This window comes from Leucoraja erinacea, chromosome 1, assembly GCF_028641065.1.
Source record: "Leucoraja erinacea ecotype New England chromosome 1, Leri_hhj_1, whole genome shotgun sequence".
In the NCBI taxonomy this organism is placed as follows: Eukaryota; Metazoa; Chordata; class Chondrichthyes; order Rajiformes; family Rajidae; genus Leucoraja; species Leucoraja erinaceus.
In genome coordinates, this window is record NC_073377.1 from 107,127,608 (window position 1) to 107,140,614 (window position 13,007).

The following is a 13,007-nucleotide window of genomic DNA, read 5'->3' on the forward strand; positions in this document are numbered from 1 at the left end:
GGGCAATGCCCAGATCCAAGTTGTGAAAATCTGCAGATGCTGAAAATATTGACAACATGCCAAAGGCTCATTCGGGATGGTTCTCTGCCTACACCTGGGAGATGAAGGCTGTGAAAGATTGGCACCAGAAATCCTTTCAATATGTTGCTTCATAAAGTCTTTGAGTAAAATATGAAGTGCTTGAAATATGTGGTCACATTCTGTAAGAAATAAATAAAAGCAGGAAAATGAAAAAATATTTCAAATTCCAATATCTTCTTAATTCCTTCTGTGTATGTAGGGGCTGGTGCAGACTTCCGTTCTTGAACTTATACAATGGTTGCATAAAAAGGTAATTTTAAAAGAATATCGTTTCCATTATCAATAAATAAACAGAGTTGGGTGTCATTTTTATCAAAGAGACATTGTGTGTAATGCTATCTTATTTTAATTAATCTACATTTGACAAATCAACATTATTAATTTAAATGTTACACAAAAGAGCTGGAGAAACGCAGCGGGTGCAGCAGCATCTATGGAGCGAAGGAAATAGGCAACGTTTCGGGCCGAAACCCTTCTTCAGTCTGAAGAAGGGTTTCGGCCCGAAACGTTGCCTATTTCCTTCGCTCCATAGATGCTGCTGCACCCGCTGAGTTTCTCCAGCTCTTTTGTGTAACCTTCGATTCTCCAGCATCTGCAGTTCCCTCTTAAACATTATTAATTTAAATGTTTTGTTTTAATAAAGCCCACAAAACGTTAAGTGGATGGGAAGGACACCAACCTGATGTCCTTTAGGATGTTGCTAAACAAAGTCGAAACATAAAATCAGGCAGATTCTGGAAGTGAAAAGTACTATGAGCAGTCAGCATTCAGTCAGCGTCTATAGCGAGAGAAAGGTAAGATCAATATCTCAGTTCAATAGCATGTTGATAGTTCCTCAGGTATCATCAATGTTAAAAGGAAACCAAAGATTTGATGAAAGGGTATTGACCTGAATTGTTCATCTTGTCTTTTACTCTCCACTAATCCCAGCAGATTCAAGTGTTCCAGGCATTTTCTATTTTTATTACTAAACAAAGCAATTGACAATGCATCTTCAAACACCTTGGATGCTATTTATGGATAGCTTTGATGTCATTGTCTATTCTCCACTGAGAGCAAAAATTTAGTTTTGGTGGCATTACTGCCCAGCAAGGCTTTTCAATGAAGGTTTAACAGGACAGTAATAAATTTAGACAAACAAACCAAAAACACCAATTAGAGCAATTATTTGAATTCACTTCTTCCTGGAATAAATAACGCTTTAGTTTCTTGATTCTGAAAATCACATAGTTCATTGACCCATAAGAATTGATTGAACTAGCATTTAATTCCTCGAATAACATTATCTAGCATTGCTTACCAATTTATAAACAATTTTTAACATTGCAAAACACAATCATTTTCTTGTGAATCATTTTTATAACAAGAATGTAGTTTAAGGGTCTGTCCCACTTAGGTGACTTTTTAGGTGACTGCAGGAGACTATGCAGTCGCCACATGGTCGCCACATGTTGCCGGGGAGTCGCCTTCATGGTCGTGAGTCGTTCCCGCATTCTGGGAACTAGGCGCGGCCTCATTATGGTCGCCGCAAATTTTTCAATATGTTGAAAAATTAGCGGTGACCAGAATGAAGCCGCCATGGAGAGTAGCGACAATTCTAGCGCTGTAAGTGGGTCGCCAGGAGATCCTAGTGGCTTGCCAGGAGGTCAAAGGTTCTCGTAGGTTGTAGCCGGTGTTGACTGGTGAATTTCAATGGGGAAAAAAAAACGTAAGCAGTAGTTTTCAGAACCAAGGATAATTGACCAGTAATGTTAATGTCCGCCGAGCTTCACAGCCGTGTATCTCTGGCTTCTTAAAAGTTGTCTCCACACTGTGTGTGTGTGTGTGTGTGTGTGTGTGTGTGTGTGTGTGTGTGTGTGTGTGTGTGTGTGTGTGTGTGTGTGTGTGTGTGTGTGTGTGTGTGTGTGTGTGTGTGTGTGTGTGTGTGTGTGTGTGTGTGTGTGTGTGTGTGTGTCTGACAGTCGCTGCTCTAGTTGCGGGTTTTTCAGGCATCTACCGGCAACTTGACAGTTGCCAACAGTTGCCTGAAAAATCGCCTAAGTGGGACAGGCCCATTAGTTTGCTATGCAAGTTTCTTAAATGTTATATTACACTATAGATCTCGGTACCCAACTGAAAACTTTTGATTGGAACAGAACTCATTTATACTATAGTTCACATAATATAAGATGACTTCTGAGTGCAAATGGACTGACACTCCCAATGGCCCTATCTAGCTAAATGGCCCTATCTAGCAGAAAGGGTAAAATGAATTAATATTTGAAGGACACAGGGGCATTGGCAATGCATCGATCTTTATTAATTTATTATGAGGCCATTGGTTTCTAATCTGGGCAAGGCATGGATAATGGAATATCTCCACCTCAACATCATGTATCTATTTGAAAGAGGCATTTCTGGAAATTCTTGGCTTCTCTCACTGTTAGATGATAGATTTGTTATAGACAATAGACAATAGGTGCAGGAGTAGGCTATTTACTGTGATCATGGCTGATCATCCACAATCAGTACCCCTTTCCTGACTCTGGTGCGCTGGTGAGACCACATCTGGAGTATTGTGTACAGTTTTGGTCTCCTAATTTGAGGAAGGACATCCTTGTGATTGAAGCAGTGCAGCGTAGGTTCACAAAATTGATCCCTGGGATGGCGGGACTGTCATATGAGGAAAGATTGAAAAGACTAGGCTTGTATTCACTGGAGTTTAGAAGGATGAGGGGGGTTCATATAGAAACATAAAATTATAGAAGGACTGGACAAGCTAGATGCAGGAAAAATGCTCCCAATGTTGGGTGAGTCCAGAACCAGGGGCCACAGTCTTAGAATAAAGGGGAGGTCATTTAAGACTGAGGTAAGAAAAAACATTTTCACCCAGAGAGTTGTGAATTTATGGAATTCCCTGCCACAGAGGGCAGTGGAGGCCGTCACTGGATGGATTTAAGAGAGAGTTAGATAGAGCTCTAGGGGCTAGTGGAGTCAAGGGATATGGGGAGAAGGCAGGTTATTGATAGGGGATGATCAGCCATGATCACAATGAATGGCGGTGCTGGCTCGAAGGGGCCGAATAGCCTCCTCCTGCACCTGCACTATCTATAAGAGCTCTATCGAACTCTCTCTTGAAAGCATCCAGATAATTGGCCTCCGCTGCCTTCTGAGCCAGGGAATTCTACAGATTCACAACTCTGTGGGTGAAACCTTGCATGTTTGCTTTGCAATATCCATTACACTCCTGGGCCAGTCACGCCACATAGGAAAGTTCATTATTACCATTCAGACTCACCAACCAGTTTTCATATAGAACTCAAATAAAACTCAAATACCTTGTTTATATGGAAAAAAATAAAAGCAAGTTAAGGAATGATTTGTGGCCTGGTCTGGAATCCCTAATAGTACATGGGTTTATACATTTGTTTTATGCTGTGTTCAAATTCCATCCCTCGTGTTATATTCTGTGCATTCTTTTTAACATAAAATCTCATTTTTCACATAAAGAAAAGTTTTGTGTCTGAGGTTGGCTGAATGAGTGTTGCTGACTGACAATTTAATGAAAAACCAACAACTTCAAATTCAGTCACAATAAATGACCAGCACTGCCTGGAATTGCAAGCTCTCCACATGATCCAAAGGCTCACAAATTTGAAGAATATCCTGCATTCAAGATTATTTTTTTACCAGAAACTAGATGGTTTGCATTGCAAATCATATATTGCTCTCTAACCTCTTTCTGCCTCTAAAATGAAACCCTCTGCTTAAGGTTTTATAAATCTAGATGTCTGATTTGCATTGTCCTATTAGACCAATTTCTTAAACGGGAAAGAACTGCATTTATTCCAACAAATTATCCCAACAGCCAACAAAGTACTTTGTTGTAATTTCAAAAATAATTATGCAATGTAGTACAAGATTCCAGGGATAAATCCCCTGCTTTTCCACAAAATAGACATTGCAGATTTTACATTCATCTAAAAGAGCAAGCTTAGCTCCAGTTAACAACTAATTCAAAAGATAGCACCACAAATGATATATCAATCAATCAATCAATCAAGCACTTTATTCAATCCAAGAGGGGCAATTTAAAAGGGCGCATTGCAGTAGCTTTTTAAAAACAAAAATAAAGAGAGACATATCACACTCCTCCAACACTATACTGGATTGTAAGGCCTTCAAAGGGACTTGAACCCACAAAGAGATGAAACTGCTATCCACAGAGCTACAATTATAATGTGTAAGGATCATTTGTATTCTGAACTAGACCGACGTGCAAGCAAGAAATGCTGGAAATACTCATCAAACCCATCCACATCTGTGGGAAGAGAAGCAGTTAATGCTTCATGTTGAAACCCTGAACTCTATTTCAAATCCCACGGATGCAGCCTGATCTGCTGAATATTTCCAGCGTTTAGATTTCCAGTATCTGCAGTTTTATTTTTAAACTTCAAGCAATATTAGAAAGCTTTGTAATTAATCCTGTAATTATTTAAAAAAACCTGCACCTTGGTTGAGGCAGAACCCTCAATAGCATAATTCTGACAAGATCTTGCATGTATTTATACGTTGAATTAGATTAGATTAAGATTAAGATTAGATTAAATTTATTTGTCATTTGGACCCCCTGAGGTCCAAACGAAATGACGTTTCTGCAGCCATACATTACAAACAAATAGACCCAAGACACAACATAATTTACATAAACATCCATCACATTGCTGTGATGGAAGGCCAAAAAAACTTATCTCTCCACTGCACTCCCCCCCCCCCCCCCCCCCATGTCAGAGTCAAAGTCAAAGCCCCCGGCTGGCGATGGCGATTGTCCCGCGGCCATTAAAGCCACTCCGGGTGATGCAAGGTCGCACACCGGGTCTTGGTGGTTAGCGCCCCCATTCCAAGTCGCGCGGGGCGGTGCTGCAAGGCCCCGCTCCAGGAGCTCTTCAACCCCGCAACTCGGGCGGGAGAAGTCGCCGTTGCGGGAGCCCTGAAAAGCGGTCTCCCTCCAGGGACCCGCGGGCTCCCGCAGTTGCAGCCTCCGAATCTCCGGAGGTCGGGCCGCAACACCGCTCCACCCGCTCCGGACTCGGCCAGCTCCGCGACGGTGAGGTGAGTAGTCGGCACCAGAGCCCCCGGTCTTCTCCTGTTGGAGGCCGCTCCTCGTTGCAGCCCCAACGACAACGGAGACCCGACAAAGAAAAGGTCGGGTCTCCCGTGCAGGGAGAGATTTAAAAGTTACTCCCTCCCTCCCACCCCCCCCCCCCCCCCCCCCCCCCCCCCCCCCCCCCCCCCCCCCCCCCCCCCCCCCACACACATACCCAACAAAAAATAACAAAAAAACTACATAGAAACAGAGACAAAAAATAATAAAAATGCAGACGGGCTGCAGAGGCCGCTGCTGACGAGAGTCGCGCCGCCTGATATAATTGGTATATTAATACAGAAAGTAGAGATTGTCAAATTAAACTTTAAATCTCAACAAGTTATATTAGGATGAAGATTCAAAAGGTCAAAAGCATTTTAAAGAGCATTTTAAAAGATAAGATTGATAGTTCATGTCAGAAGAGCAGAAATAGACCATTTGGTCCATTGAGTCTACTCCGGCATTCAATCGTAGCTGATCTATCTTTCCTTCAACTTCATTCTCCTGCCTTCTCGCTGTAATCTTTGACACCCGTATTAATCAAGAACCTGTGAATCCCAAAGGGCAGCATGGTGGTGCAGCGGTAGAGTTGCAGCCTTACAGCGCTACAGACCTGGGTTTGATCCCGACGATGGGTGCTGTCTGTACGGAGTTTGTACGTTCATCCCATGACCACGTGGGTTTTCGCCGAGATCTTTGGTTTCCTCCCACACTCTAAAGTCGTACCGGTTTGTAGGTTAATTGGCTTGTTATAAATGTACAATTGTCCCTAGTGTGTGTACGATAGTGTTAATGTGTGGGGATTGCTAGTCAGTGCAGACTCGGTGGGCCAAAGGGCCTGTTTCTACACTGTATCTCTAAACTAAACTAAACTAAACTTGGCCTCCACAGCCTTCTGTAGCAATGGATTCCACAAATTCACCACCCACTGACTAAAAAAATTCCCCCTCCTCTCCTTTCTAATGGTACATCCTTTTATTCTGAGGCTGTGCCCTCTTGTCCTAGACTCTCCCACTAGTGGAAACATTCTCACCACATCCACTCTATCCAGGCCTTTCACTATTTGGTAAATTTCAATGAGATGCCTCCTCATCCTTCTAAACTCCAGCAAGTACAGGCCCTGCGCCTTCAAACATGCATCATATGTTAACCTAATCATCCCAGAATTATTTTCTTAAACCTCCTTTGGACCCTCTCCAATGCCAGCACATTCTTTCCTAAAATATAGGGCCCAAAACTGCTCACAATACTCCAAATGCAGTCTGACCAGAGCCTTATAAACCCTGAGCATTACATCCCTGGTAATGAGAGAGATAGCTTTTGGAAAATAATTCCGGAGCTTGAGACTGGACAGCTGACAGGGCAGGCATCAACAGCAAGGGAAAGGAAATCAAATATGAAATATGTGGAAATTAAGTCATACACTGTAGAGATTGTGGATACAATGTAGAGATTAGCAAGATGGAGGAGGTAATTCAATGGATAGTTTGAACAGTTAACATGTTGCTTAAATGCTAGTTTATGGGTTAACAAGAGTCCTTTATTTATTGGCATTGATATTGAGTTATTATTGTCACCTGTACAGAGTTACAGATGGGCCAGAGCTATAGGGAGAGGAGGCTAAGGGGTGATCTTACAAAGGTGTATAAAATCATGAGAGGAATGCACAGAATCTTTCACCCAGATTAGGGAATTTAAATCCCGAGGACAGGTTTAAAATGAGAGTGGAAAGATTTAATAGGAACCCGAGGACCAACTTTTTCATGCAGAGTGTGGTGGGTGTATGGAACGAGCTGCCAGATGGCATAATTGAGATATGTACTATAACACCATTTGAAAGACATTCAGACAGATATGTGGATAGGAAAGGTTTAGAGGGATATGGGCCAAATGTGGGCAGATGGGACATGTGGATGGGGCAAGTTGATCAGCATGGGCTAGGTCGGAAGATCAGAACAAAAAAAAGATCAAGCACACAAATTAGCCAGAAAAAGCAGCCTACCAGAGGACTGGGAGAAATTCAAAGTCCAGCAGAGGACAAAGGGTTTAATTAGGAAAGGGAAAATAGATTATGAAGGAAAACTGGCAGGGAACATAAAAACTGACTGCAAAAGTTTTTATAGATACGTGAAGAGAAAAAGATTAGTTAAAACAAATGTAGGTCCCTTGCAGTCAGAAACAGGTGAATTTATCATGGGGAACAAGGACATGGCAGACCAATTGAATAACTATTTTGGTTCTGTCTTCACTAAGGAAGACATAAATAATCTGCTGGAAATAGCATGGGACCGGGGGTCAAATGAGATGGAGGAACTGAGTGAAATCCAGGTTAGCCAGGAAGTGGTGTTAGGTAAATTGAATGGATTAAAGGTCGATAAATTCCCAGGGCCAGATAGGCTGCATCCCAGAGTACTTAAGTAAGTAGCCCCAGAAATAGTGGATGCGTTAGTGATAATTTTTCAAAACTCTTTAGATTCTGGAGTAGTTCCTGAGGATTGTAGCTAATGTAACCCCACTTTTTAAAAAGGGAGGGAGAGAGAAAACGGGGAATTACAGACCAGTTAGTCTAACATCGGTAGTGGGGAAACTGCGGGAGTCAGTTATTAAAGATGGGATAGCAGCACATTTGCAAAATGGTGAAATCATTAGACAAAATCAGCATGGATTTATGAAAGGTAAATCATGTCTGACGAATCTTATAGAATTTTTCGAGGATGTAACTAGTAGAGTGGATAAGGGCGAACCAGTGGATGTGTTATATCTGGACTTTCAGAAGGCTTTCGACAAGGTCCCACATAAGAGATTAGTATATAAACTTAAAGCACACTGTATTGGGGGTTCAGTATTGATGTGGATAGAGAACTGGCTGGCAAACAGCAAGCAAAGAGTAGGAGTAAACGGGTCCTTTTCAGAATGGCAGGCAGTGACCAGTGGGGTACCGCAAGGTACTGCAGGGACCCCAGCTATTTACAATATATATTAATGATTTGGACGAGGGAATTGAATGCAACATCTCCAAGTTTGCGGATGACTCAAAGCTGGGGGGCAGTGTTAGCTGTGAGGAGGATGCTAGGAGGCTGCAAGGTGACTTGGATAGGCTGGGTGAGTGGGCAAATGCATGGCAGATGCAGTATAATGTGGATAAATGTGATATTATCCACTTTGGTGGCAAGAACAGGAAAGTAGACTATTATCTGAATGGTGGCCGATTAGGAAAAGGGGAGATGCAACGAGACCTGGGTGGCATGCTACACCAGTCATTGAAAGTAGGCATGCAGGTGCAGCAGGCAGTGAAGAAAGCGAATGGTATGTTAGTATTCATAGCAAAAGGATTTGAGTATATGAGCAGGGAGGTTCTATTGCAGTTTTACAGGGTCTTGGTGAGACCACACCTGGAGTATTGTGTACAGTTTTGGTCTCCTAATCTGAGGAAGGGCATTCTTGCCATATAGGGAGTACAGAGAAGGTTCACCAGACTGCTTCCTGGGATGTCAGGACTTTTATATGAAGAAAGACTGGATAGACTCGGCTTGTACTCGCTAGAATTTAGAAGAATGAGGGGGGATCTTATAGAAACTTACAAAATTCTTAAGGGGTTGGACAGGCTAGATGCAGGAAGATTGTTCCCGATGTTGGGGAAGTCCAGAACTAGGGGTCACAGTTCAAGGATAAGGGGGAAATCGTTTAGGACCGAGATGAGAAAAAACATTTTTCACACAGAGAGTGGTGAATCTGTGGAATTCTCTGCCACAGAAGGTAGTTGAGGCCAGTTCATTGGCTATATTTAAGAGGGAGTTAGATGTGACCCTTGTGGCTAAATGGATAAGAGGGTATGGAGAGAAGGCAGGTACAGGATACTGAGTTGGATGATCAGCCATGATCATATTGAATGGTGGTGCTGGCTCAAAGGGCCGAATGGCCTACTCCTGCACCTATTTTCTATGTTTATGTTTATATGTTTCTATGACTACTCACTTGCTTATGAGAGGACCATTCAGTCGTCTGATAACAGAAGAAGTTATTCCTAAACTTGTTGGTAAGTACTTTCAAGCTTTTGTATCTTCTATCAAATGGGAGAGAAAAGAGAGAATGGTGAAAATGGTCTTTGATGATGTTGGCTGCTTTCCCATGGCAATGTGAAGTGTAGTCAACGGAGAAAGTCTGGTTGGGCTATATATCCACAACTCTGTAATTCCGTGCAGTCTTGGGCAAAGTTGTTCCCAATGCTGCGATGCTTCCCAACAGGAAGCTTTCTATGGTGTATCTGCAGCAATTGGTTAGAGTCATTGGAAACATGCTGAACTTACTTAGCCTTCTGAGGAAATAGAGGCATTTCTTGGTTATGGATTCAATGTGGTTGATCTAGGACAAATTGTTTATGATAACTACAGCTAGTAACTTGAAGCTCTCAACCATCCTCGCAACCAATCCTGCTTCAATATCGTAGAGGTTGACTTGGGCATGTGCACAACCTTGTTTCTTGAAATCAATAACTAGCTTCTTCATCTTACTGACACTAAGGAAAAGGTTGTAGCCTTGACCCACATTACTGTGTTCTCTATTCCCTCCTTGTACTCCATCCTATCCATTCCGCCATTGTCCATGAGTCTATAGAGACTAAAGTAAGGGCTGGGAACACATCCTTGTGGGGCATCAGTGTTAAGAATTATTGTGGAGGATATTTTGTCACATCCTCACTGATAATGGTCTATGGGTCAATAAGTCAAGGCTTCAGTTGCAGAGGGTATACTGTCTCCTAGGTCCAAGAGTTTGGAGATTACTTTGGTTGGGATTATGGTGTTGAAGGCAGAACTGTAATGAATAAATGTATTACCTTACCTGGCTAAATTGGTTGTTAATTTAAAATGATAAAAGGGTACTATAGATTAAAACCTTGACATGATATGCCATGAAAATGACGCAGTAGTGAAGTCTGCATGAACTATAGTGAAGGTTTCTCACCTCCTTCCTTCTTCCCTGACATTCTGCATAGCCTCCGTGAAGGAACCAAAGAGTTAAATTAATCTGATATTTTTATTATTCTTTCTCAGAGACAGAAGATATTGAAGATGACAAACACATAAGGAATAGGGCAAATGAAAAAGGACTAGAACAAATATTATTGCACATACCAGAAAAAAAATGATATAAAACGTAATTAAGAATAGAAGGGTTAAAACGGCAGATATCAAAAAGTTGGGACAGAGGACATCAGTCTATCTTGACATCATTGTCGACATGGCCACAGTGGGCCGAAGGGCCTGTTCCTTACTGTACTGTTCTATCTCTATACTTATAAAACTCTGATCTTGGATGTATGTGGGTGTATGTGTGTGTGTATAATCATACTGCTTGAAAAAACGATGCCCTGATGGTAATTATTTACATATTCCTGTAGAGATTTATCCGGTGGTCAAAAAAGTGGCTTACCTGACAGTTTTGTGCTTTATTTCTTGAGTTATTTATGAAAATGTTCTCAAATCTTTGAAAATAAACGAGATGGGAACAATGGTTCTGCTCGACTGTATTCCATGCGCTGCGAATGACATCACCCCTCTTCCCCCGCCCCCCCCCCCCCCCCGTTTTTCACTGTCTTCCACGCGCTGCGCTGCGCTGCCCCTCCTACTGCAGTCGGCGGCTTCCAAAGCCCGTAGGCCGCGCCGGGGTGGAGACTGCTGCTGTAGGCACGCCTTGCAGAGGGTCTCCAGCAGCAGTCTCCACCTGGCGCGGCCTACGGACTTTGGAAGCCGCCAACTCAGGTAGGAGGGGGCCGACTCTGGTGTCCAGGTCGCTGAGGACGTCCCGCAGCCCCGACGTCGGACTTGTATCACCCCGGCGAGCGGTCCTGGACATCGGGCCGCCCGTAGCTGCAACTGCGGAGGGCTTGGGGAGGCCCTGACCACGAGGAACAGTGGAGGAAGAGACTGACTTTGGTGCCTTCCCACACAGTGGGAAACCTTGATTCTGCTGTGTGGGGATGTTTTATGTCAAATTCTATAGTGTGTATTCTTTATACCCTTTCTGGCTTAATCCCTCCCTTCACCACAGCCAGTTTAAATTCCAGTTGGAATATTTTGGAGGACCCAAGAACCGAGAACCAAGTGACCGCCCATTCTACCTTCCCCGGGATTCACAGCCGTCTACATTCCACCACATGCGGACACCGACATGGCACCATCGGCCCTACACGATGTGCTATGTCAACATCAAAACAAGTACCCGGATGCGGCTATGGTGGTGGCTGGAGATTTTAATAAATCAAATCTCAAGAAGGTCATGCCGAACTTCTACCAACACATCACGTGTGCCACCAGGGGGGAGAGAACATTGGACCACTGCTACACACCGTTCAGGAAAGGCTACAAAGCTGTTTCAATCCCTCCCTTAGGAAAATCTGACCACGCTGCCATTTTCCTGCTGCCAGAGTATAAACAGAGGATAGTTCGGGAAGCGGCAGTGACGAGGGACGTAAAGCGGTGGTCTGACCCAGATGTTGACGGGAATATGTTCCAAGCAAGTTCCAGTGACGTCAGTGAGTTCGCGGAAGCAGTCACGGACTTCATTGCAACAATAGCCAACAACATCGTCCCCACGGTAAGGGTTAGCACCTTTCCGAATCAAAAACCCTGGGTGGACAGGTCCATTCGTGTTGCGTTGAATGCTCGCACCGCTGCCTACAACTCTGGCCTGGCATCCGGAAACATGGACGTCTACAAGGTAGAGTCCTACCGACTGCGAAGGGCGGTGAAGGACGCAAAAAGGAGGTACAGAGACAAGATGGAGTGACAGATGGAGCAGCAGGACACCAGACGCCTTTGGCAGGGGCTACGGACTGTAACCAACTACCGGAGCACCCCCTCCTCATCCACAAATGCCGGCACCTCCCTAGCTGATGGCCTGAACTCCTTTTACGCTCGTTTCGAGACGGGCAACATCACCCCAGGTCTGCCGACTAACGACAATACCGCCAGCGGGCTGTCTACCGAAGCTGAAGGGAGGAATGTGCACACATTCTCGTTGTCTGAGCACGATGTGTGAGGGCTCTGACACGTGTGAACACGAGGAAAGCTGCAGGCCCCGATGGCATCTCGGGGCGAGAACTCAAGTCCTGTGCTACGCAGCTAGCTCCAGTGCTCACTACAATATTCAACCTCTCCCTGGACAAGTCCGTGGTCCCTGCCTGTTTCAAAAAATCCATCATTGTACCGGTACCTAAAAATGCCTCCCCAGCCTGTCTGAATGACTACCGTCCGGTGGCCCTTACCTCGGTAGTCATGAAATGCTTTGAGAGGCTGGTGAACAAACACATCTGCACCTTCCTCCCTCGCAACATGGACCCGTTGCAGTTCGCATGCCGTCCGAACAGATCCACGGACGATGCAGTCTCCCAGGTTTTAGAACCATAGAAACATACAAATTAGGTGTAGGAGTAGGCCATTCGGCCCTTCGAGCCTGCACCGCCATTCAATATGATCATGGCTGATCATCCAACTCAGTATCCCGTACCTGCCTTCTCTCCATACCCCCTGATCCCCTTAGCCACAAGGGCCACATCTAACTCCCTCTTAAATATAGCCAATGAACTAGCCTCAACTACCTTCTGTGGCAGAGAGTTCCAGAGATTCACCACTCTCTGTGTGAAAAAAGTTTTGCGCACCAATCTCTCTCATCTTGACAGCCAGAAGGGGGGCTACGTGAGGATGCTGTTCATAGACTTCAGTTCAGCCTTCAACACGATAGTCCCCACCAGACTGGCTGAGAAGCTACTGGAATTGAGGCTCAACACCCCCCTGTGTTCCTG